Below are 23,170 nucleotides of genomic sequence, written 5' to 3'. Positions count from 1 at the left end.
AGCATCACTGAATCAAGTTCTTGCCCTGAGAATTGGCAACCACAAACACCGAACTCCAGCAAGACTTCCCAGCAGCAGAAGTGCCTGCTACGTGATGGGTTCTGCAGCAAAAGCCAGCTTCATGGCTCCACATTCTCGGGCCTGATGCAATGCTGCCCTGGGGGGTCAATGCTATAAAACTCCATTTTGAGCCAAAACTGGTTTGGCTCAGTTGATAGAGCATCAGCCTGAGGACTGAAGGGTCCCATGTTCAATTCTGATCAAGGACATGTACCTTAGTTGCGGGCACATCCCCAGTGGGGGGGGCGGGGGATGCAAGAGGCAGTTGGTTGGTGTTTCTCTCTCATTGATGTTTCTGGTTCTCTATCCCTCTCCCTTCCTCTCTGTAAAAAATCAATAAAATATATATTTTAAATAAATAAATAAATAAATAAATAAATAAATAAATAAATATTGCTCTAGAAAAAAAAAATGAGCAGCCTTGGTGGGAGGGGAGGTACACAGTAAAAGATGAGTAAATAGGGTGCAGAAAATGTGGACTAGGCAGCCTGCAATAGGCCTACCATCTCGATCTTCCCTGGACACAGTCTCCAGAGAAGTATCTGTGAGATTTCCCTGAATCAAGTTTGCCCTCAGTCTTTGCTATTTTTTTTATTTTTAATGAGCCACAAATTCTCAACTCAGGAGCCTAGTTGCAGAAAAATATTTGTCATTTCCTGGCTGGAGACGATGGACTTCAGCTCCTCTCTTCTCCTCTCCAGCCTTCTGGGACTTGACTCAAGATCTTGCCATTTATTTTAATCATACAAACTCCTTTGTTCCTTCCATCTCTGACATGATCAGGTCAAGGGCCTTCCAGTGGTCAACACAAAAAGCAACGTGCCCTACCTGTTAGGAACAGTCAATATTTGGCAAAAGGTGAGCATGTGACGCAAGTGGTCAAGAAGAAATTGAGCCTGAAAACAGCAAATACTGCCTGATGCCACTAATCCTACAGAAAGCTCTCTTGGTCTCGATTGAATACCTATATTTCCAGCAAGTAATGTGACTGCCACTCTTTGAGAATATGAAAAAGAGTAAATAATGGCACCTTTACAAATTCAGCAGGCTCTCCCACCAAGAGGCTGGAGCCTACCTGCATTGAAGCCATCCCACACAGAGTGAAAGGAAATAAAATCTCTGCTCTCATCAGCAAAATAAATCAGCAGGCAGTCAGAAGGAAGGCAGGCAGAGTTGGCTTGTTAAGAACTTAATATTGTGTAAAAGTTAAGTTAAAAAAAAGAAAAATAAACAAGATAAAGCTTTCTTTATAGTCAAAGATTCCACAGATTGAGAGAAGGATCTGGAGCAACTTTACTAATTGACATGGTTAAGGAGGCCTCTGCTGCCAGAGCTATGATGGGTACTGCATCTCCACACTCCCCACCCTAACATGGAACCTAGTATCCTGAGGTCAATGTCTATGGCCTTGACATTTCAGCCCTTACCCACAATTGCAAGTTTACACAATAAAACTCAGAGCTTTGCCATTTGCTAAACATTTTAGTCATTCTGAGCCCCTCTTAAGAGTGGTTGCTTTAACTAATTGGGACCCTTTGACCCAGATTTCTAGAAAAAAAATATTTAGCAACTGGTATACCTTTAGAGATGATTGAGTTCATTTGCCTCTGTTCTTCAGCTAGGAAATTTAGGGAGACACCAGTGGAAAGGACTTGCCTAGGGGCTCCTGGGAAGTTTTGAAAGACAATTTTAATGACAACAAGAAACCCTAGAATGAACCTAGTTTTCATAGAAAAGAAAAAATAAAAGAATTTCCCCCTCCTGTCTTCTTAATAAAAAATGACTCTCACACTTAGGGAGATCTTTAATAGGCTTTTATAAATGTTAACATCAACTTTTGACTAATTAAGTAGTTGATGGTTTCAAAATTTATGCACCAATATTAACTTTCACCAATATTTATTTCATTAAACATTTACAGCCTCATTAAACCCCTATATTCTTCCTTATATTAACCCTCAGAGGTTCCTGAGATATATAAGCTATCTGTCCTTCATTTTCTTGCCATAGCACTGCATAGTCAATACCTTCCTGACTCCTCTCTGTGACTTTCTAATAATTCTTAATCAAACAGGGCCCATAGGGCAGTCAACTTCGTCCCTCTCAGTCCATTTCTCACTTAAGTCTTCCTCATCGCAGAAATAGTACCACCACTGTCCCAGCTATTCAAGCTAAGAAACAGCAGTCAGCTCTGATTCTGATTTCTGCTTTTTGTTTATCATCCCCATCCCAAAACACAAGCCTAAAATTGAGAAATTTTGTCAAATTAATCTCTAAAATAACTCACACATAAGCATTTCTTTCTTTCTACCAGTATCTTAATTCAAACCTAAATAATGATTATGAAAATTAATTTATCCATTATCTCTCAGCTAAACTGCTATAATAATCTATTTTCAATCCCCCCCTTCCAATACATTCTATATTTAACAGTGACAATCTTCATATATCCTATATAAAAAGACCCTAATATGCAAATCAACAGAATGGTGGAACGAACTGCAGAATGACCAGAGGAACCACCAATCACTAGGATATGCACTGACCATCAGGGGGCAGATGTTCAATACAGCTGAGGGCATCCAGTTGGGGGCAATTCTGTGTTAAGTGTCTGCCCCCACCCTCCTGAGAAGATGATCAGCAGCAGCAATTGGGGGGCAGGGCCAGCCGACAAGAGCCCTACCTGTCACCTCCTGCAAACCAGCAGTGAGACATCCCCATGAGCATGAATTTCATGCACCAGGCCTCTAGTATATACATATACATTGAATGGCCAGATTATTATGACCACCCCATCAGCACTTCGTTGGGCCACCTTTTGCCTTCAATACTGAGGTGATTTGTCTTGGCATGGACTCCACAAGATGTTGAAAGGTGATGAGAGGAATCAGACACCATGCCTGATGAATAGCACTGTCCAGTTCTGTGAGATTTGATGTTGTGGAACCAGCTACCTGATGGCTCGTTTAACTTCCTCCCACAAATGCTCAATTGGATTGAGATTTGGTAATTGTGGGGGCCACCTAAGCAAGGTAAAGTCTCCCTCATGTTCTTGAAACCACTCTTGCACAATATGAGTACCATGGCATGGCGCATTGTCTTGTTGGAAGAAGCCATTTCCATTGGGATACGCCATCAAATGTGATAGGATGAACTTGATCATCAACAATACTTAGGTATGTTGTGCTATTCAGATGTTGTTCCACAGGAATTAAAGGGCCCAGATCATGCCAGGAAAACATGTCCCAAACCATAACACTGCCCCCACCAGCAGGTTGTACTCATACATGTGGGGTGCATGCTTTCATGCTATTTCTGTGAAGTTCTCACTCTGCCATCTGCATGATGCAACTGGAAATGTGATTCATCGGACCACATGACTTTTTTCCAATTCTTAACTGTCCAATCCTTGAGTTCCCATGCATTTAAAAGTAACTCAAAAAATTTTCAGCATACATTGCATAACCATAATATCATTATCATATTACCAAGATGATATTATCACTTAGTGATGATCCTCTAATAATTCTGAATTTCCAGTCCACATTCACATGTCCTTAGCTCATTCACAGTATCTTTTATAGCTGTCCTTCTCAGTGAACCCAATAGAAATTTCCATGTTACACCTGGTTGCTTTATCTATAATAATCTTCTAGAAGAACCTCTCCATGCTTTTGGTTTGGGATTGGTCTGATTGGTTTCCTTCCAGTGTCATTTAACTGATTCCTTTATTCTCGGTATTTCAAACTAACTGAAAATTAGGTCTACATCTTGATTAAATTCACCTTACACATTTCTGACAAGAATGCTTCATAGACGATGGTTTTTCAAAACCTTGCATTCTGTTGGAAGGTTCAGCACATCCATCTATCTGACCTGTAGTGATGAGAAGTTGGGTACATGGATAAAGTAGTGGCCACAAGATCTCTCCTTTATAAATACTATGCTTTTCCTTTTACAATTATCAAGGAACCTGTGGCATCATGCTTTCATACAATGTGGGAATAATTTTTTACTGACAAGACTTTATATCAAGATGTTAACATCCATTGGCAATCCTGGGCTGGGTCCATTATTTCCTAGGAACCGTGAAAGTAGAGATTTTCTAATATTATCATTACTTCTTTATTAAAGAACTTTCCTTCATCAATTGCAGATGAACTACATTTCCTCCTAAAAATTCACATTAGGTGCACAGATCTCTCTTACACTTGAGAATTCCAATCAAATAGTCTATGGTCCATAACAGGGGTCAGCAGGTGTTTCCTGCAAAAAGCCTGATAGCAAATATTTTAGGCTTCACAGGCCATATGGTCTCTGCCGCAACTATTCCATTCTGCCACAGCAGCATGAAAAGCAGCCATGACAACACATAAGTAAGGGGATTTGGACTTGATCTGATGAAACTATACTTATAAAAACAAGCAGAGGGCCAGATTCAACCCTCAGGCCATAATTTCCCCTCCCTGGTATTGAATAATATCATCTACTTTTTCAGACACATTTTATTTGCCCTACTGAGTGGCTTTAAAAGCATTTTCATAAAAGCATTTTCACTTCGATCATGCAGTCTGAAGTGAACTGCATAAAGCCATATAACATACATGGCTCATACATATGATTGCTATTATGCAGATAAGATAAGGCTCAGAGTGGAGCCTAGAATCTAGATTTCTCCAGTCCTTACCTGATGCTTGTATTCAACAGTCTTTCTTTATGTAGAAGGCACACATCCCCAACCTACCATCATGAGCTACAGATCCAGTACCCCTACGACTTCCGAAAAATTAAAGGTCAAACACTCCAAATTATGCTTTCCCCAGAGTTAGTTATTGATGTGCCAAAATGAAAAATAAACCATAAGCATACTCGGAAGACTATGGTTATGTTTTTATTTCCATGACAAAAATATTCAAAATGTTCTGAAATGCATAACCCAAGTGGAAATTAATGTCTGGGCTTAGTTTGTTAGCAGAACATAATAATAAGCAGACGTGCAAACCCTTTCACACTGCCATTAACTCTGCCACTAAATCTATGAAAATGTCAGAAGCCACAGTTTTCCTCCCTAACTGATTAGCAGATGGTGAAATATATATCACCACATTGAACACTTTAAAATGCTACTCCATAGTCAGTTAATATTACTGTTGTCACTGACATTATTAGAGACAGACATGATCCTTACGTGATTACAAAACACATATTTTGCCTAACCAAGTAAACTTGCATCTGTGCTAGGAAATGAAGGCTGTATTTAAATACATAGTAACAAGCTCTAAATTGGGACTGCTTGCTATTGATTCCAACCAACATAGAGTATGGGGACATTTAAGGGATCACATTCCTTTTTTTTTTTTTTTTTTTTTTTTTTTTTTTAATGCAGAATTTGTCTTGAACTTGATGGGAAAAGACCAAGCTACTTAAAGTTGGGAACATCTTAGCTATCATGTTATAGTCACACCTCCAAATATTAGCCATCTTCTTCTTCTTTTTTTTTTTTAATTCTTTAAGTATTACATTAGTCTCCTTTTCCCCCATTTACCTCTCCCCAGCTGCCCCTACCCCCCAGCACAGCCATCATTTTATAGTCACACCCCAAAATCTTAGCCATGATCTTATTGTCACACTTCCAAATCCTAGCCATGGTCTTATAGTCACACCTTTGAATCTTAGCCATGGTTTTAGAGTCACACCTCCAAATCCAAGCCATGGTCTTATAGTCACATCTTGAAATCTTAGCCATGGTCTTATGGTCACACCTCCATTACATGTTGACAGAGTTTCTGAGATGCAGCTATCCTTTCACTATGAAAGACAAAAAGGAAGGAAGCCAACTTTTTGAGGCAATTAGTAGGACCTGACAATTTACATTAGGCCTATCCCTAATATTTGCAGGGGCAAGAATACAAATGAAAGCCTACACTTCATATGTTTAGTACTTTTTAGTTATAAATACTGCTAATAAATAGTTAAGTTTAGTAAGTTTTATTCTACCTTTAAAAATATTTCATAACTAACATTTTCAAAATGTGTGTAAAGGGCTGGTTTTTGTATAACTGAAAGTCAGCAAAATATCAAAGACAACTGAATTTAATTCTTATTGCACACATCTGAGTGTTGCGATGATGTACCTATGATTTGGGGCTGAGTAGTTGTTTAATATTGCAAATCTAGAGGTCTGATGCATGAAATTCATGCATGGGTGGGGTCCCTAGGCCTGTCTGGCAATCAGGGCCAGTCTGTGGGGCAACCAGTGGGGCAATAAGGTTGGTGGGGTCTCTGCTGGCACCCACCTTGGCCAGCCTGGTGCTGCCAGCTCACCAGCCCTGCCCCCTCCCCTCCCCACCCCATTCCACCACTGCTGGTCACATCTCTCTGCAGGGTGACCGGTGGGGTGATCAGGGAGGGGGGGCATTAGCTGGGGCCTGCAGGCTAGGGGCAAAACCTGCTTTGAGCTTCTGTCCCCTGCTGGTCAGTGTGTGTTATAGCAACCGGTTGTTCTGCCGTTTGGTCAATTCGCATATTAGGCTTTTATTATATAGGATGTTCTTTAGTCACCATGTGTAAGAATTGCAAAGAGCTCACTGAAAAAAAAAGAGAAAAGAGAAAAAGAAAAAAGAAAGAGCTCACTGATTCACAAGTAGCTCTGGAACCATGAAGAGAAGCAAGAAAATGATTGCTCAGTGCTATTGAAAAAATAATACTTTTTATGTAATAAACTACTACACTCATGCTGAGAGAAAGGTTTTACAATTTAATTAGTCTTTTTTCTTACCTAAGTGCTTTTGCTGATCAAACCCTCCCCACACTCCAAGGCAGCAGTTTCAGACAGCACAAGCCACAAATCCTCACAGCATTCAAATGCAGCCACCTTTCATTTGAGAACATTGGACAAGAGATGTGGGAAAGCATGTCCCTGTGGGATGAGAGTGGGTGTTTAGCTACCAACACTGAGTGCTCAGTCCTGGGTAGCACAGGCACCACATATTCTTTATCAAATGTAGGTGTGTGTGTGTGTGTGTGTGTGTGTGTGTGTGCACCCAGCTGGTGTGGCTCAGTGGTTGAGCATCAACCCATGAACCAGTAGGTCATGGTTTGCTTCTCCATCATGCCCGGCTCAATCCTGAGCAGGAGGCAGCTGATCAATGATCTCTCTCATTGATATTTCTATCTCTCTCTCCCTCTCCCTTCCTCTCTCTGAAATCAATAAAAACATTTTTAAAAATTACATGTGGGTTTGTAATTGTTAAACATAAGGATCTCCAAAGTGTGTGGCCCAGAGCAGAGGCCCCTCTTGTACAGCTTTTGAGGCAGTATTGCTTGATATTCATTTCCTTACTCAAGTCTGCGAATCAACATTTTTCAGTGTCTATTCCTAAGTCCACTGTGCTTCAGAAGTGAGGGTTTTAATGACACTCAAAATAGCTGCTTAGCACTGACAATCACCACTATTTAAGGTTACTTCAAAAATAATTCCCGTTTCTCACTGGGCATTTTATGTGGGCAGGGCAGGGGAACAAACATGGGGCTCTACAAGAGAAAGAGGAGGAGACAAAAACTGGGCATGTAGTTCTTCCAGGTTCCTTTTTCTCCAATTTGGTCTTATCATAGGAAAATCACACTTGTGCTTTCTAACACCTGGGCACTGGAACCTTCTTTAGATATTTACCCAGTAAGCAGGCTCTGGGGATAAAGAGACTCGTTTCTCCTGTTAGAGATCCCAGTATTCCATAGCCATAGGCTTTCTGTCACCATTTCCTAGGCCACTGCCAAGGAGAGTATTCATTACTCCTCTCTATCGCTTTCCCTTTTTAGTACAAGTTATTCTCTGTAGCAAGTTATTCCTCTGTAACGGTCCTGTAATTGACAGAATATGTATTCAGTGTTACACATTCTAAGGATGAAAAACCAGACACCTCCCCATGGGGCTTGTTGAAAGGTAGAACCAACATTAACCCTCTCTTCTCTCCAACCCATGCCTCTCTATACCTACGTGTTGATATAAACTCGAAGAAAGAGGAAAGAAGGGAGGCTGAGGTGCTGGAGGACTTATTGGAGAAGCTACTCTCCTCTCCCCAAGAATAAGAAGGAAGGGAGACTTCAGGCAAGAGGGAAAATGACATGATGTGCCCCCGAATATGTCAGGTTACTCATTCAGCTTGACAGCAAGTCCTATCCTGGGGGAAGGCAAAGAGCACTAGGCAGGCATGTGTGAAAAGGAAAAGTCCTGGAAGTTTCCTATTCCCAAGACATATGTAGGTTAGATCTCAGCCTGGGAGAAAGCCACAGACATGGTAACACCACCAATATCATATAATGCTGTCTTACTGTCTTACCAGGTGCGGGCATAGGGTCAGGCAAAGGGATGTGATATCTCCAACTAGGGACCCACTAGACCATGGTCAGCAAACTGTGGCTCGTGAGCCACATGCGGCTCTTTGGCCCCTTGAGTGTGGCTCTTCCACAAAATACCACGGCCTGGGAGAGTCTATTTTGAAGAAGTGGTGTTAGAAAAAGTTTACGTTTAAAAACTTTGGCTCTCAAAAGAAATTTCAGTCGTTGTACTGTTGATATTTGGCTCTGTTGACTCATGAGTTTGCCGACCACTGAACTAGGAGATATAGGGGTGAGTCAGGCACAAGGAGTCCTATGGGAGTAAGGCCTTTGTCAGGAGAGCTTAACGGAGGCACTAGCCTCCTCAAGCAGCCCCTGGACTAAGTCATAAACTACCGTATTTTTCGGACCATAAGACGCACTTTTTTCCCCCCAGAAGTGTGTGTGTGTGTGTGGGGGGGGAGTCCCTGCGTCTTATGGTCCAAATATAGCCTACACATATACTTTAAAAAAAAAGTTTTTTTACTTGCCCGGCTCTGTGTGGTCTCTGTGTGCTTGCCCGGCTCTAAAATGGTTCTAAATGCTGCTGTTTACTTTACAGGGTTGATTACATGTGTTTATGACTGTGATGTTGGGTTTTAATGCACATAAAATATTTTAGGACACTATTTGTTTCAGAATCTTTTTTTCTTCATTTCCCTTCTCTAAAAACTGGTGCGTCTTATGGTCCGGAGCGTCTTATGGTCCGAAAAATACGGTAGATCAGCAGTGATGACAAACCAAAAAGAGACATGAGGTTGGACAGAACAAATTGGTAGCAGTAACTGAACAAAATGAAACAATTTCATGTAGGAAATCAAAGTAATCAGACAACAGAAAATTCTTGAACATATGCATCAAGCAACCCTCGTGAAAAACAGATGAAGCAACAGAGCAATGTGGTGTGTGCCTAGGTGTGTGCCCTTAAATGGAGTGCTGGGAAGTTCAACCCTATTTGCTCCCTCCCAGCTGCTGGGAGCCATAACAGAAAGTGATTCTGTTTGTCTTGATCGGCAAAATCATTTAAAGTTGGCAGAAAGTCTGGCTTAAATGTTTGCAAATTGTCTACATGTACAGCTGGGATCTCTTTTCCCCAAACTGCAGAGAACAGAAAATTGAAGTCTGCGTTTTTCTCTTTGTACTTTCTTCTGCTTGCTTCTCATCTTCGTGGTCACCCATTAAAAGTGATCGCCTTTGCAAACGGAGATCAGAAATTGCTTCAGAAAGAGTCTGTTCTTCCAAATGACATTGTTAAGATGGGAGTGTGTGTTTTTTTAATAAATCTATTTCTCCTCTGATCTCTTCACTTTGCAGCTAAAGTCTTTCAACCTGCTTGGGATGAAAGGAGTACTGTAGAATATTGATTTTTCTTTTTTTTTTTTTTTTTTTTTTGCTTCCTCGTATAAATTCTTGACAAATGGTGAACAAAAGCTTATCAGGAAGTTTTGACATCCAATTAAAATTTTACTCTCAAGTGAAAATTTCTCTTAAAAATAGGGGGTTGGGGGGACTCTAACTTCTGTGCACTCCTCATACATCTTCATCTCACTGGTGACATGTCCCAGGGCTGGTCCCACAAAACTCATCTTAAGATAAACTTAGGCCCTGGCTGGTTTGGCTTAGTGGATAGAGTGTCGGCCTACAGACCGAAGGGCTTCAGGTTAAATTCCAGTCAAGGGCAGGTACCTCGTACCTTGGTTGCAGGCTCCTCCTAGGCCTGGGCCCTGGTCAGGGCACGTGCAGGAGGCAACCAATGATGTGTTTCTCTCCCATTGATATTTCTATCTTTCCCTCTCTCTTCCATTCTTTCTAAAAACCAATGGAAAAATATCCTCGGGTGAAGATTTATTTAAAAAAAAAATTCACTTAAGGGACAGAAAGCAGAAAGATGTGTGTGTGTGTGTGTGTGTGTGTGTGTGTGTGTGTGTGTGTGTGTGAAAGGATGTGTCAGACATGACCTCTACTGGAGGGATACTGGGATCTTGTGAATTCCATGGTTATTTGGATCCAGGCTCAGGGTGGTTCTGGCCATGGAGAGATAAGACCCAGCAGGTTGGGAGGGAAGGGTATCAGGCACAGCATGCATGTAAGTGCAGAGGCAGGAAATCAGAGGCCGGGGAAGGAGACCTGGACAGGTCTGATCTATCATCTTGGAATGGTGATGTACCGTTTAGATGACTGACACATCATTTGTAAGATGAGAAGTCAGCTAAAAGTCTGCAGAATGAATTGAAGGCAGCCTTCAATAGGTCCATTTTATAAAACATTTAGTATTTAAATTGCTGCTTTACTCACTTTGTTGGTTTTTGTTTTTATATGTTTGTTTGCTTTGCCTCTGAATCTCTCCATTTATTAGCATCCTCTGCCACAACTTTGCCTGATAAGCTTTATCTACTTCTTTTTTATGCCTCTTCTCCAACCACTACTTGAAACTATTACAGGAAAGATAAAAGGACATTTGGTACTAAAAACATTGTTGACTATGTAAAATTAAAATAAAGAACTGGGACAATGATTATAATTCTGGACCCCACAACAGAGAGATAAATGCCTAAGTACACATACATATACAGGCCTACATACACATACACATATATGCTACAGACATACACATATACAAGTACACATATGTGCACACATGCATGCACTTGTACACAGGCATGCACAGGATTGCACATGCATAAGTATACACACAGAGAATAAAAAATAAATGAAAGGAAAAGGAAAAGTGATTCTCCCCTTTAAAGACAAACCTGGTCTGGAAGAGCCTGCCCACCTTCTCAGCTCCCAGGGTTCACTGTGGCACCCCAAGTCCCACAGCACTTTCCCATTGAATACAAATAATACTCTGCAGATAACCTAACTTCAATATGATCATCCTTTCTTTATAATACCACAGAGCAGCATGGAGTGATGGATTTAGATTTCCAAGCCTCTAGAATGCCCAATCCCAACTTTATAGCATGAGTTTGTGCAGCCTCAGGAGCCCTAGGCATCCACACATCCACACATCCTCCTTCCCCACACGTGCTCTGCTTGTCTTTTCCAGCAGCACCCACCTTACCCCTTGGGGCATTCTGCATTTGCTTTGATTCCTGATTGGGTTCTGCTAGCCAACATGGCTTACCCTCCCTCCCAGTGAGAGATGGTATCTTTACATTTTAGTTAGGAAGCAAACCTACCTACTGACTGCCCCGAGGAAGAGCCACTCTCCATCTTCCAAGCTGAGTCTGGATGCACAGAAATGCAAGAGACCCATAGAGAACTGTCTTGCAACAACAGCATCTAAACCATGAGGGTGTTCTCTACCAGGAAGAAACATGCTCTGATACCAGGAAAAACACACCCTGAGTACCACCTTAAAAAAGAAGTACCACCCACCTTAATACGGGTATCATCTAACTCTCCAGGAGTATGGGATCTCTCTCAGGCCCCCGCCTCAGTCTTTCCCGCTAGGAGTACCTGACTCTGCTTTTGCACCTGGGTGAATTGCATCAATGCGAAGTTCAAGCTGTGATTTCCATCTGGCAGCATGTTTCCCTGAAACCACTTCTTTGAAAAAACCCTCGAAGTCCTAGAGGTAAAAATGTCACCACAGAATCACATTTCTGCATGGACCATGAGTGCTGAAGGCCAGGAACTTCAGTCTCCAATATCCTGGCTTCTTAGCCTGAGTGTGTACAGTACTTGACTTAGACAAGTTTGCCCCTGCATGATTGCTTGCTTCTCCCTAAATCCTCAAGTCTACACAACAAAAAAGGGGAATCAGGACCCACTGTGTATGCTGGGGTAGAAAGTAAATAGCTGCCTTGGGTTCAGAGTCTGCTTGTCATGTAATTGCTCCGAACCTTCCTGTTTGGGAACTCTGAAAAATGCTCTGGGCATAAGCTCCAAGGACAGCATCTAGGAAGGGAAGATGGGCAAGAAATGATACAAACAAGGTATGGAGTGCAGGAAGGAAGAACATTCCATGGGCCATGCTAAAGGACAAAATGAAGGCATTTAAAATTCCACAAAACTATCTTCGAAAGAATCCTGTTAGTTTGAGCCAGAAACATGTTTCTCAAACATTAGGCTTTATCAGTACCACAATTCAAAGATATACAGATCAGTTCTCTGAGTCACGGACACAGTTCTTTTAATTTCAGAATCAGATTGCCTGAGAAAGGAATGTTAAGAGAGACATGTATTTTAAACTTATCTGAGCAAGTGAAGTGGGTAGAGGTGCTGATTGTACTGGCAATTCTGGGTTCTTAAGCAAAAATTTTCAAAGACAGAACTTAAATATGTTCATTAGCAGATAAACTTGGCACCTGGCTGTAGACAAATGCTAGAGGGCAGGTTCACTTTTTGCTGCTCTCCTGAGTTTTTCCTACAATCCCAAGCATTCCAGAGCTTTATCCATCCATCCATTCATCCATCCATCCATCCAATCACTGAACAAATGTTACTGAGTGACTACCATATGCCAGGCACTGCTATCTATTGAAGATTCAGCAGTGACCTAATATATATAACCCCTTTATGGAGTTCACAATTCAAGAAGAAATACTGTTATTCATAAAATAAAAACACAAATAAATGTCAAAAATACTGTAAGGATTATACAGAGAAAAGCTCTCTGAAATAGAATAAATAGAAACACGCACTTTGTGTGCTTAGGTATGACCTCTCCGAGGAAGTGATAGTTTTGATGAGAAGAAAAGGATGTGAAGTTACTAACAGGTGAAAAAAGAGAAGAGGAGATAGCTTCCCACAGAGAGCAGAGAGAGCAGGGGGCATGGCTGGGTCCTGAATGGAGGCAGGTGAGATGATAGAATGGTGAGGGAGATGTGGATGGGCAGGCAAAGTCAGAGAATAAAGCTGATCACACCCTGTGGGCTCATTAGCCAGAATATGCAGGACCTCCTGGTCTGGACAAGGACTTGGGGAGGTAATAAATGGGGAGTGATGCCATGTGACTTAGTTCTTAAAAGATCACTCCAGCTTCTATGTGGATAATAAGCCTGGGGACTCAGAAAGGAGGTAAAGAGACTATTTAGGGCACAGTTTCTCAGTGTGAGGTCGGAACAACAGCATCATCTGCATCATCTAGAAACTTAGGAAAAGCAGATTCTTGGGGGCCCCATCCCAGACTTGGTGAATCAGAAACACTGCTGTGGTGCTGTTATTTGTGTTTTAACAAGTCTTCCAGGTGATGCTGATCCGCATCAAATTCTTATAACAAAATGGTGGCAGTAGAAATGAAAACCATTAATCTATGAAATCCTGTTAAGAATTATTACATGGTGTACTCCTATTCAACATAGAACTGGAAGTCCTTGCTAGAGATATTGGGAAAGAAAAGGAAATATAAGGTATCCGAATTGGAAAGGAAGAAGTAAGATTGTCTCTATTTACAGATGAAGTGATTTTATATATAGAAAATCTTAAAGTCTCAACCAAAGGATGTTAGATGTGATCAATGAATTTATTAATTGCAGGATACAAAATTAGCATACAAAAATCAGTTGCATTTCTATATACTAACAATAATATTTCTGAAAAAGAAATAAACTGAACCCATTTATATTAGCATCAAAATAATAAAATACTTAGGAATAAATTTATGTAAGAAGGTAAATAATATCTATTCTGAAAACTATAAGGCACTGATTAAAGAAATTGAAGAAGACACAAATAAATGGAAAGGTACCCTGTGTGCATGGGTTGGAAGAATAATATTGTTAAAATGTCAGTACTACCAATGCCACCTATAAATTCAATGCAATCCTGTTGAGATTCCAATGGCATTTTCTATAGAGGTAGAAAAAACACTCCTAAAAGCACAAAAGTCTCCAAATAACCAAAGGAATCTCGAGAAAGAACAAATCAGAAAATATCATACTTCCTGATTTGATGCTATATTATAAAACTATAGTCATCAACACTATATGGTACTGACATAAAAAAAGATAAACTAATGCAACAGAATTGAGAGCCCAGATGTGAACTTAAGCATATACAGTTAACTAATATTTGCCAAGGGAGTCAAGAATATTCAATGAAGAAAATACAGTTCTTCAACAAACTGTGCTGAGATCACTGAACATTCAGATGTAAAAGAATGAAACTGGACCCATATCTTCCACCACTCAAGAATTAGTGAGAAGTGGACTAAAGATTTAAATGTAAGGCATTAAATTCCTATAAAAAACAGAGGAGAAAAGCTCCTTGACATGGCTTTTGGCAATGATTTTTCAGATATGACAGCTGAAACACAAGGAACAAAATAAAAAATAAACAAGTGAGCCAACATCAAACTAAAAGCTTCTACACAGCAAAACAAACAATCAACAAAGTGAAAAGACAACTAACTAAAAGAGGGGAAAAATATTTGTAAACCATATAAGAGTAGCAAAAATAAATAAATAAATAATCCAGTTAAAAATGGGCAAATGATCTGAATATACATTTCTCCAAAGACACTAGTTTATGAAAGACCAATAGGTATATGAAAAGATGCTCAACATCTCTAGCAATTAGAAAAATACAAATTAATGAGATACCACAATGAGATATCATTTCATGCCTGTTAGAATGACCATCATAAAAAAGACAAGAGATAACAAATGCTGGTCTGGATATGGAAAAAAGCGAACACTTTACTGTTGCTGTGTTTGTAAATTGTGGGAAACAGTATGAAGGATCCTCAAGAAATTAAAAGTAAAACTATCAGATAACCCAGCAATTTCACCTCTGGAATATATCCAAAGATTAAAAAAAGAAACACTAACTCAAAATGATATGTGCACCCCATGTTCATTATCAGCATTATTTACAATAGACATGGATACAACCTAAGTGTCCATTGATGAATGAATAAAAAAGTTGTGACACAACACACACACACACACACACACACACACACACACACACACACAATGGAATATTATTCAGCCATAAGAAAACACAAGGTGCCAAGCTGGTGTAGCTCAGTGGTTGAGTGTTGATCTATGAACCAGAAAGTCATGGTTCGATTCCCGGTCAGGGCACATGCCTAGGTTGCAGGCTCAATCCCAGTGTGGGACATGCAGGAGGCAGCGATCCATGATTCTCACTCATCATTGATGTTTCTATCTCTCTCTCCCTTTCCCTTTCTCTCTAAAATCAATAAAGATATACTAGGAAAAAAAAAAAGGAAATCCTACCATTTGTGACAACAAGGACAAACCATAAAAGCATTATACTAAGTGAAATAAGTCAGACAGAGAAAGACAAACACTGCATGATCTCATATATTGAACTCTTAAAAAATTTAATAGAAAATGAAATCAGATTTATGTCACCGAAAGTGGAGGCTGGGGAAGGGGGGATTGGAGGAAGGTGGTCAAAAGGTACAAATGTCCAGTTACAAGACCAGTAAGTTCTAGCAATGTCTCATACAGCATGATGAGTAGAGGTATAACACTAGTGAATGATATAATATACAGTTCTTAAGAGAATAATCAATCCTAAGAATTGTCATCACAAAGAGAAAAATTCCTTGTCATTATTGATTTCTTCTTTCTTTTTAGAGTCTCTATATGAGAAGATGGACATTAGCTGGACCTACTGTGGCAATCATTTGCAATGTATGTAAATCAAACCATCATGCTGTGCACCTTACACTTATACAGTGATGTAGGCCAATTATCTTTCAATAAATCTGAAAAAAGTTATCAATAGGTGTTCCTTACAAATTTGGCAAAAGTGGCAAATGCAGTGCCTCTTGGAACCAGAAGAACTGATTAAGTCAGCAGGTCTTTCAGTACAAAACACAGTCTAGCTGCTGTCCTGCGGTCATTCTGTTTGCTGACTTAAGGCTTTCTCACCCTAAGGACACTGACACTTAGGCCTCTTAAAGAGTGGCTGCATCTAGGAGCTAACATTTGAAGTATTCAATTCCATTCAACCAGTCTTGAGTGAGGACCTGCTGGCTACAGAGTGAAACTATAAGCATCAGAAGCCTATAAGAACCTCAAAAAGTTTGTAAATAACTCATTCCAGGCAGGCCTAGAAAATACAAATGGGAGATAGAGAAATTCTGGAAGGCAGTAGTTGTTTCATAAAAGCTAGTGTAAAAATGCAGTGTGCAAAAAGAGGGGGAAATTGCTATATTGGTCCTTACCTGACCACTCTATTCTGCTGTTATAACTGATCACTCTTAACTCCTTCAAACTCATCCTTCCCCCAAAACACACCCATACCCACTCACACAGACATCTCATTTGGGTGGAAACAAAGAAAAGAAAGAACACATTAAGTAGCACTCCTCTGCAGTTAACCCTATTCAAGAAATAAGAACCACCAATTTCATGGACATAGTTTTCCCTATTTTCTCTAGTTTAGGAAAGTCAACTGAATGACTTAAGAGAGAGAACAACATTCTCAGAGCAGGTCTCCAAATGCATTCATCTACAATAGGTAGATCATGAGATTTGTGGTGAGAACACTGGGACCACAGAGGGCGTCCAAGGGAGTCAGGGACTTGGTCACACATCACACTAGTCACAGTAGACCTGACACTACAGCCTGCCAACCTCCCCCAACTCTTTTTCTCCCCTCACCCTCCTTCCAATGGCTCATTATGCCGGAAGGTGCTCATTTTATTAGAAATGTGTAAGTAAACTTCATTTAATGAGTATTAAATAGCATACTGCATATTATTCCGGTTTAATCAAGAGGCAGTCTGTTCAAGTAACTCCAGGCCCTGAACATTCTGGCTAAGGTTTCACTCTGTGTTTTTAACTACTGTTCTACTCTCGGCATCAAATGCGCTTGCCATGATGGTAACCATTAGAGGGACTGGAGACACTTCTGAGTGCAAGAGAGTCACTAAGTAACCAAGAGAGATCTGCTTCTTGGCAACAGCAATTAGGCCATCCAAATTGCTGGAGTGAAGCAACATCTTACCTCAAACAGAATGGAGAAGAGGAAAAATATACATAACAAAGATCAAAAAAGAAGCAGCAGCTCCTATAATACCCTCATATAAAAGCAAACCCAGCCTAGGAGCACTCACTCAGTTGGTTGAATATCCTCCTTCTTGCACAGAAAGGTTGATGGTTTGATTCCTAGTCAAGGCACATACCTGGGTTGTGGGTTCAGTCCGTTTGGGGCACATATGGAGTGCTTCTCTCTCTCTCTCTCTCTCTCTCTCTCTCTCTCTCTCTCTCTCTCTCTCTCTCTCTCTCTCTCTCTCTCCCAGAAAACTCAGCCATACCTAGTATCACTCTATATTCCAAAAGGTTGCTGGTTCAATTCCCAGTTAGGACAAATACTCAGGTTGAGGCTCAATCCCCAGTAGGGGGTGTGCAGGAGGCAGCCACTTCATGCCTCACTCTAGCACTGATGTTTCTCTCCATTCCCTTCCCTTCTCTCTTAAAATCAATAAAAATATATTTTAAAACCCCAAACCTTAAAAAGTATATCAATCAATACTCTTTGTTTTCTCACTATAAAGAAGAGCTGGCCAAAGTAGAAGTTTTGATAGGGACAAATGATTTCTATGATTTGGTTCACAAAAGTTTATTTGTTCTGGTCATTTTCTCTCATTTATTCTTCACCGATCAATATTTGCCTTCAGTTCCTCCCCCACAATTTAGCAATCCAAATGATTTTTCCTGCAGAGAAATTGTGACTCACTGGGGGGCTTGGTCCGGGCGTCCACAGCAGATTGAGTTTGGGGGAACCTTCCTGTGCAGTATTGATGTCAGCACATTGGCCGAGTTTAGATCAAATATTTACTCAGGGGAAAATATAATTACTTTTTAATTAAGGAAGCTTAGACACGAACAAAATAACAGTAAAGAAAAACGTGTATGCTTTCCATTCGATCCTGGAACAGTCTACAGCAGAAAACTCTTTTCCCGTAAAGACTGCACTCACAACCATGCAACTGTGTCATCACAGGCATTTCTGGTAACTCGGCTGGGATGCACTGTGGCTGAGAGGAAGTTTGGGAACATGTCTTCAAAGCAATCTTTTTATAGACATGTTTACCGGTGCCTGCTTTGCCCAGAGAAACTGAGAGAGATCCAGTGAGAAAGAGATGAAAGAAACAGAGATACGATACGTAGCTAAAAAGAACAGAGAGACAAAGATATCATTGACATATCAATAATATGAAAAGAGAAGACTTTCAGAGAAAGAGATCAACACCCGTGTGTGTGTGTGTGTGTGTGTGTGTGTGTGTGTGTGTGTGTGTGTATACACAGGATCCTGTTCCTGGCTTATACACTTCCACCTTCAGCTGTCAGTCTCCATTTCCTGTCCTTGGAATTCTTGAAATCCACGTATGTTCTTAAAGCCAGGCCTCTTATAACAAAAACACATTGAAGAGACTAATCTCTCATTCTGATTACTCAGTGTGTTTTTTCCAGCCAACATGACTATACTAATCTATATTATAAATGATCATAATTCAATCCACATATATTAAACTCACAAAGTAAGCAAATATGGTCAAATGGACTTTCTTCCTAAAATCGACCAATGGCCAAAACCTGTTTGGCTCAGTGGATAGAGCATCAGCCTGCGGACTGAAAGGCCCTGGGTTCGATTCCGGTCAAGGGCATGTACCTTGGTTGTGGGCACATCCCCAGTAGGGGGTGTGCAAGAGGCAGCTGATCGGTGATTTTCTCTCATTGATGTTTCTAACTCTCTATTCCTCTCTCTTCCTCTCTGTAAAAAATCAATAGAATATATTTTAAAAATAAAATAAAATAAAATCCACCGATGCCTCTTCATGGTCTGAGGACACAGCTCAAATTTTCCAACCTGCATCACGGAGCCCTGCAGGATCTGACCTACTACCCCTACCCTCACTGCATCCCTCCCATACAGGAAGGAAGTAAAGTTAATTGCAAGTGAAAGAGGTATTACAGGAAACCTTGGATGAGGTACACAAGGGGAGGGGGTCCAGTGGAGCTTCTATGGCATGCTGGCTGTCAGAGCCCAGGGAGAAAGCTCAGGGGCTTCTCAGAGAGCCTGACAGATGTGGGCCCCAGGAAGAAATCAATAATTCTGAGCCACGAAACCAAAAAGATATTGAACATCTGGATGGTGAAGTGACCTGGGAAAAAACACACCACCTTATGGTGTGTACCATATCTGCCAAAGTAAACAAATAAACAAAAAACATACAAGCTACTTGCTGCACCTGCTGGGAAGGGAGGTCTTGGAACCACCAGCTAAAAATGTGTAAACTCTCACTAATATAGTTCTGATTTCTCATGCTGTTTTGAGTTATTCTAGTGAATATAAAAATTTTAAAGTTTTCGTAGACTCATTTAATACCCTTATTTCAAATACGAGGTCCTTAGATGTGACTTCTCTTACCGTGGGAGTTTTGAATGCTTAATTTCTATGGTTAGGTAGAAGCTACTATATGAACATGGGTTTTGTTAATGGACACATGTGCATTTGATGGCAGCTTGCTGACATGGCCACAAACCTGTGGAACTTGACAGTGAGTGTGAACCTCTGTCCCAGCTCCATCATTTATTAGCTGGAGATCTTGTCAAATCCCCTTAATTACAGTAAGACATAGCTGTTTCATCTCTTAGTTATATGGGAATGAATATAAAACAGGCCCTGTCCATCTTGCAAAGATTTCTGATTCAAAAGAGATTTTGTAAGTGAAAGTAGCTTGCCAACTGTAAGATCCAATATACACATAAGGAATCATTATGACATGTGTAGAGAGCATAGGAGTCTATTATAGGAAGAGCACAGAAAACATTCAGTAAAACTGGTGAGGAAGTATTTCAGATACAAGTTCATTTACATTTGGCCATTTTTCACCCTAGTAATAAAAGCTACCACAACATGAAACATAACAATAAATGAAATGCTTCTGATGCTCAAGGTAGCATCACAAAGAAGCATGTCTGATGGGCTATGAAATAAAAAAGAGTCAATATTTACCCAGTGTATTTAATATGGGCTGGCCTGTCCAAAGGACTTTATATATGTTAACTCATTGAATCCCCACTAAAACTATAGGACAAAGGTATTATTTTCTAACCTATATTACAGATGAGAAATCTGAGGCTCAAAGAAGTTACATAATTTATCCAAGATCAGACCAAGGAATTGGCAGAGCCAAGAGCTGCATCCACATGGTCTGGCTCCTCACCCAACTTAGGGACTACTGGAGTGATGGAGAATATCAACACTAACCTGGAAAAGGGGCAACCGTGGGAAGAGAGAAGGAAGAGGTCAGGTGAAGAAAATATTTTTAACCTATGATTGTGCTTACTGTTTTTGTCTGTCCTCTGCCAAGTGTTTGAAACTATATGATTAAAATTAAACCCACAGCCCACAAACAAATGGTTCAATGACCAGGAATCCATCCTCATAAAAAAGAAAAGAAAACAGATAGATTTGTGTTTGGTGGTTCCGCTGCTTAACCTCAAACTGACTGATTCCATGCCAGTCTTTCATTACCAAAAACCCAATTCAAACCAAGGGGAATGGACAGAGTGGTCATGCCAACTGTGTGCCACCAGAACATCATGGCAACCACCCTAGAAAATGAAATGATCTTGGAGCTTGGGCCATCTCCTCTCTTTCAGAAGAGGGATAGCTTGCACAACAGCCATACCACTGAGTCGGGGATCTGTGTGATAACAAACTCCGTTCCCCTACAGGTCAGAGCATGATACCAGGCCATTCAGGACAGACAGGACAAGTCAAATGCCTTTTGAGCTTAGGTGACCATAGGGGACAAAATGGTCACTTTGAACTGCTTGGCTTCTGCCCGAAGAACATTCACTTTTTAAACATGAGCATTTTCTCCCTGCCAGGCACTATGTGAGACCCCAGGACACAGACTAATGATGACTCTGTCTCTGCTCTGAGGAGTTCAGAGCATAGAAGGGTAAGGCAGGTATCAAATCGCCACTTGGGGTGAATGCTATAAGAGAGGACGAAAGAGAAATGGAAACATAGAGGAAGGAGAGTGGGAGATGATGACTTGTCAGGAATTATTTTTAAGTATGATGAATGAGATTTGGGGTTTGACTAGCTAAAGGTGGGAGAGAGAGAGAGAGGAATGACCCTCAAGATTTCTAGCTCTCAGACCAGGACAAGTCAACATAAAGAAAGACTAGTTACCTGACTTCACTTGTCAAAAGCCCAAAGTGACATCTATTGTTAGCGCCATCTGTTGGCTGTAGTAGATGTTGACATATACTGGCCTGACATTAAGCTTTATCTAAACAAACTTTGGAAGTTTCAAAGTAGAAGACCATCTGGATATGACGGCATCCTTAACCTAGAAGAAGAGGAAAGAAAATATATATATACATATATATATATAACCTTGGTCAAGTCATTTATCTTGTTCAAGACTCAGATTTATTCTAATTTAAAATGGAAATAAAATAGTACATATGTCATAGAAACTGTTTTCAGGATTAGAATATATGCTGCATAAACATAAAGTCTCCTAAACTATGATAGTAGTGGAATATAAACTGATACCTTTCAAAACTGAGTCGTTTTGAAAAATTGATTGTCAATATCTGTTAGTGTTAAATGTAAGTATACTCTATAATGCAGAATTTCACTCTTAGATTTATGTACACCAGAAATGTATATATATGGGCTCTGAATGATATGTATGTGAATTTCCCATTTTTCCTATTTTCAATAATAAAAAACTAAAAAGAATACAAATTCCCAGCCCCCAAAAAATGAATACATAGAATGTGGAATGTTCATACAATAGAAAACTATCCAGTTATAAACTCAAGATACCAACAACTACACACAAAAAAGACAGACAAACCTCACAAACATAACATTGAAGAAAGAAACTAGACACCAAATAGTACATATTGTATGACTCCATTTAAAAAATATACAGAAACAGGCTAATTTAATCAATGTTGATAAAAAGTCGGGATAACACCATAAAAGGTTAGTAACTGGAGGGAACAATGAGGAAGCTCTAAAAATGCTAGTGATGTTCTTTCTTAATTTGTGTGCTGCTTACCTGAATGTATTGGCTGTATAAGATGTATAAGGCTGTAAATTAGCATGTGAGCATTTTTCTGTATGCATGCTTTATGCTACTAAAGATTTCTTAATGTTTTTGAAAGTGATAGCCTGCCTGTAAATCTCTCATACTACTCAATTTCAAGATTTGCTATAAAGCTGCTCTAATCAAGACAGTGCTATTAGCAAAAGTACAAACACGTAGGTCAGTGGACCAGAATAGAATGACCAGAAATAGACTTACACAAATATGCTCAAATGCTCTTTCATAAAGAAGCGAAAGCAATTCAGTGTAGAAAGGCAGTCTTTTCAACAAATGGTGCTCGAACAATGGGGCATCCACATGCGCAATAAAAACGGGGGGCGGGGGGGGGGGGGGGGATCGCTAGACACAAACCTTACACCTTTCAGAAAATTAAGTCAAAATGGATCTTAGCCCTAAATATCAAATGCAAAACTGAAATTTCTTGGAGAAAAAATAAAAGCATAATCCATGAAAGAAAAAATTGGTAAGATGGACTGTATTAAAATTAAAAACGTGTCTGTAAAGGACACTCTCAGAGAATGAAAAGAAAAGCCACAAACTGGGAGATTGTATTTGTAAAATGCATACCAGAAAAGTTCTCATAACCAAAACATACAAAGAACTCTGAGCATTCAACAAGAAAATAAATAAACAACCCAATTTAAAAGGTGGCCAAAGGATCTG

At 40.1% G+C, this 23,170-nt stretch overlaps 1 protein-coding gene across 2 annotated transcripts in view; it reads right to left on the bottom strand.

Annotated features, from left to right (window-relative positions):
- Window positions 1-23,170, bottom strand: part of LOC118715428 (anther-specific proline-rich protein APG-like) — a 151,119-nt gene that overhangs the window by 45,301 nt on the left and 82,648 nt on the right. The window lies entirely within an intron of this gene.

This window comes from Pipistrellus kuhlii, unplaced genomic scaffold (genome assembly GCF_014108245.1).
Source record: "Pipistrellus kuhlii isolate mPipKuh1 unplaced genomic scaffold, mPipKuh1.p scaffold_m20_p_11, whole genome shotgun sequence".
NCBI classification, from domain to species: domain Eukaryota; kingdom Metazoa; phylum Chordata; class Mammalia; order Chiroptera; family Vespertilionidae; genus Pipistrellus; species Pipistrellus kuhlii.
Note: the sequence above shows the minus strand (reverse complement) of the source record. Positions and strands in the feature narration are given on the sequence as shown.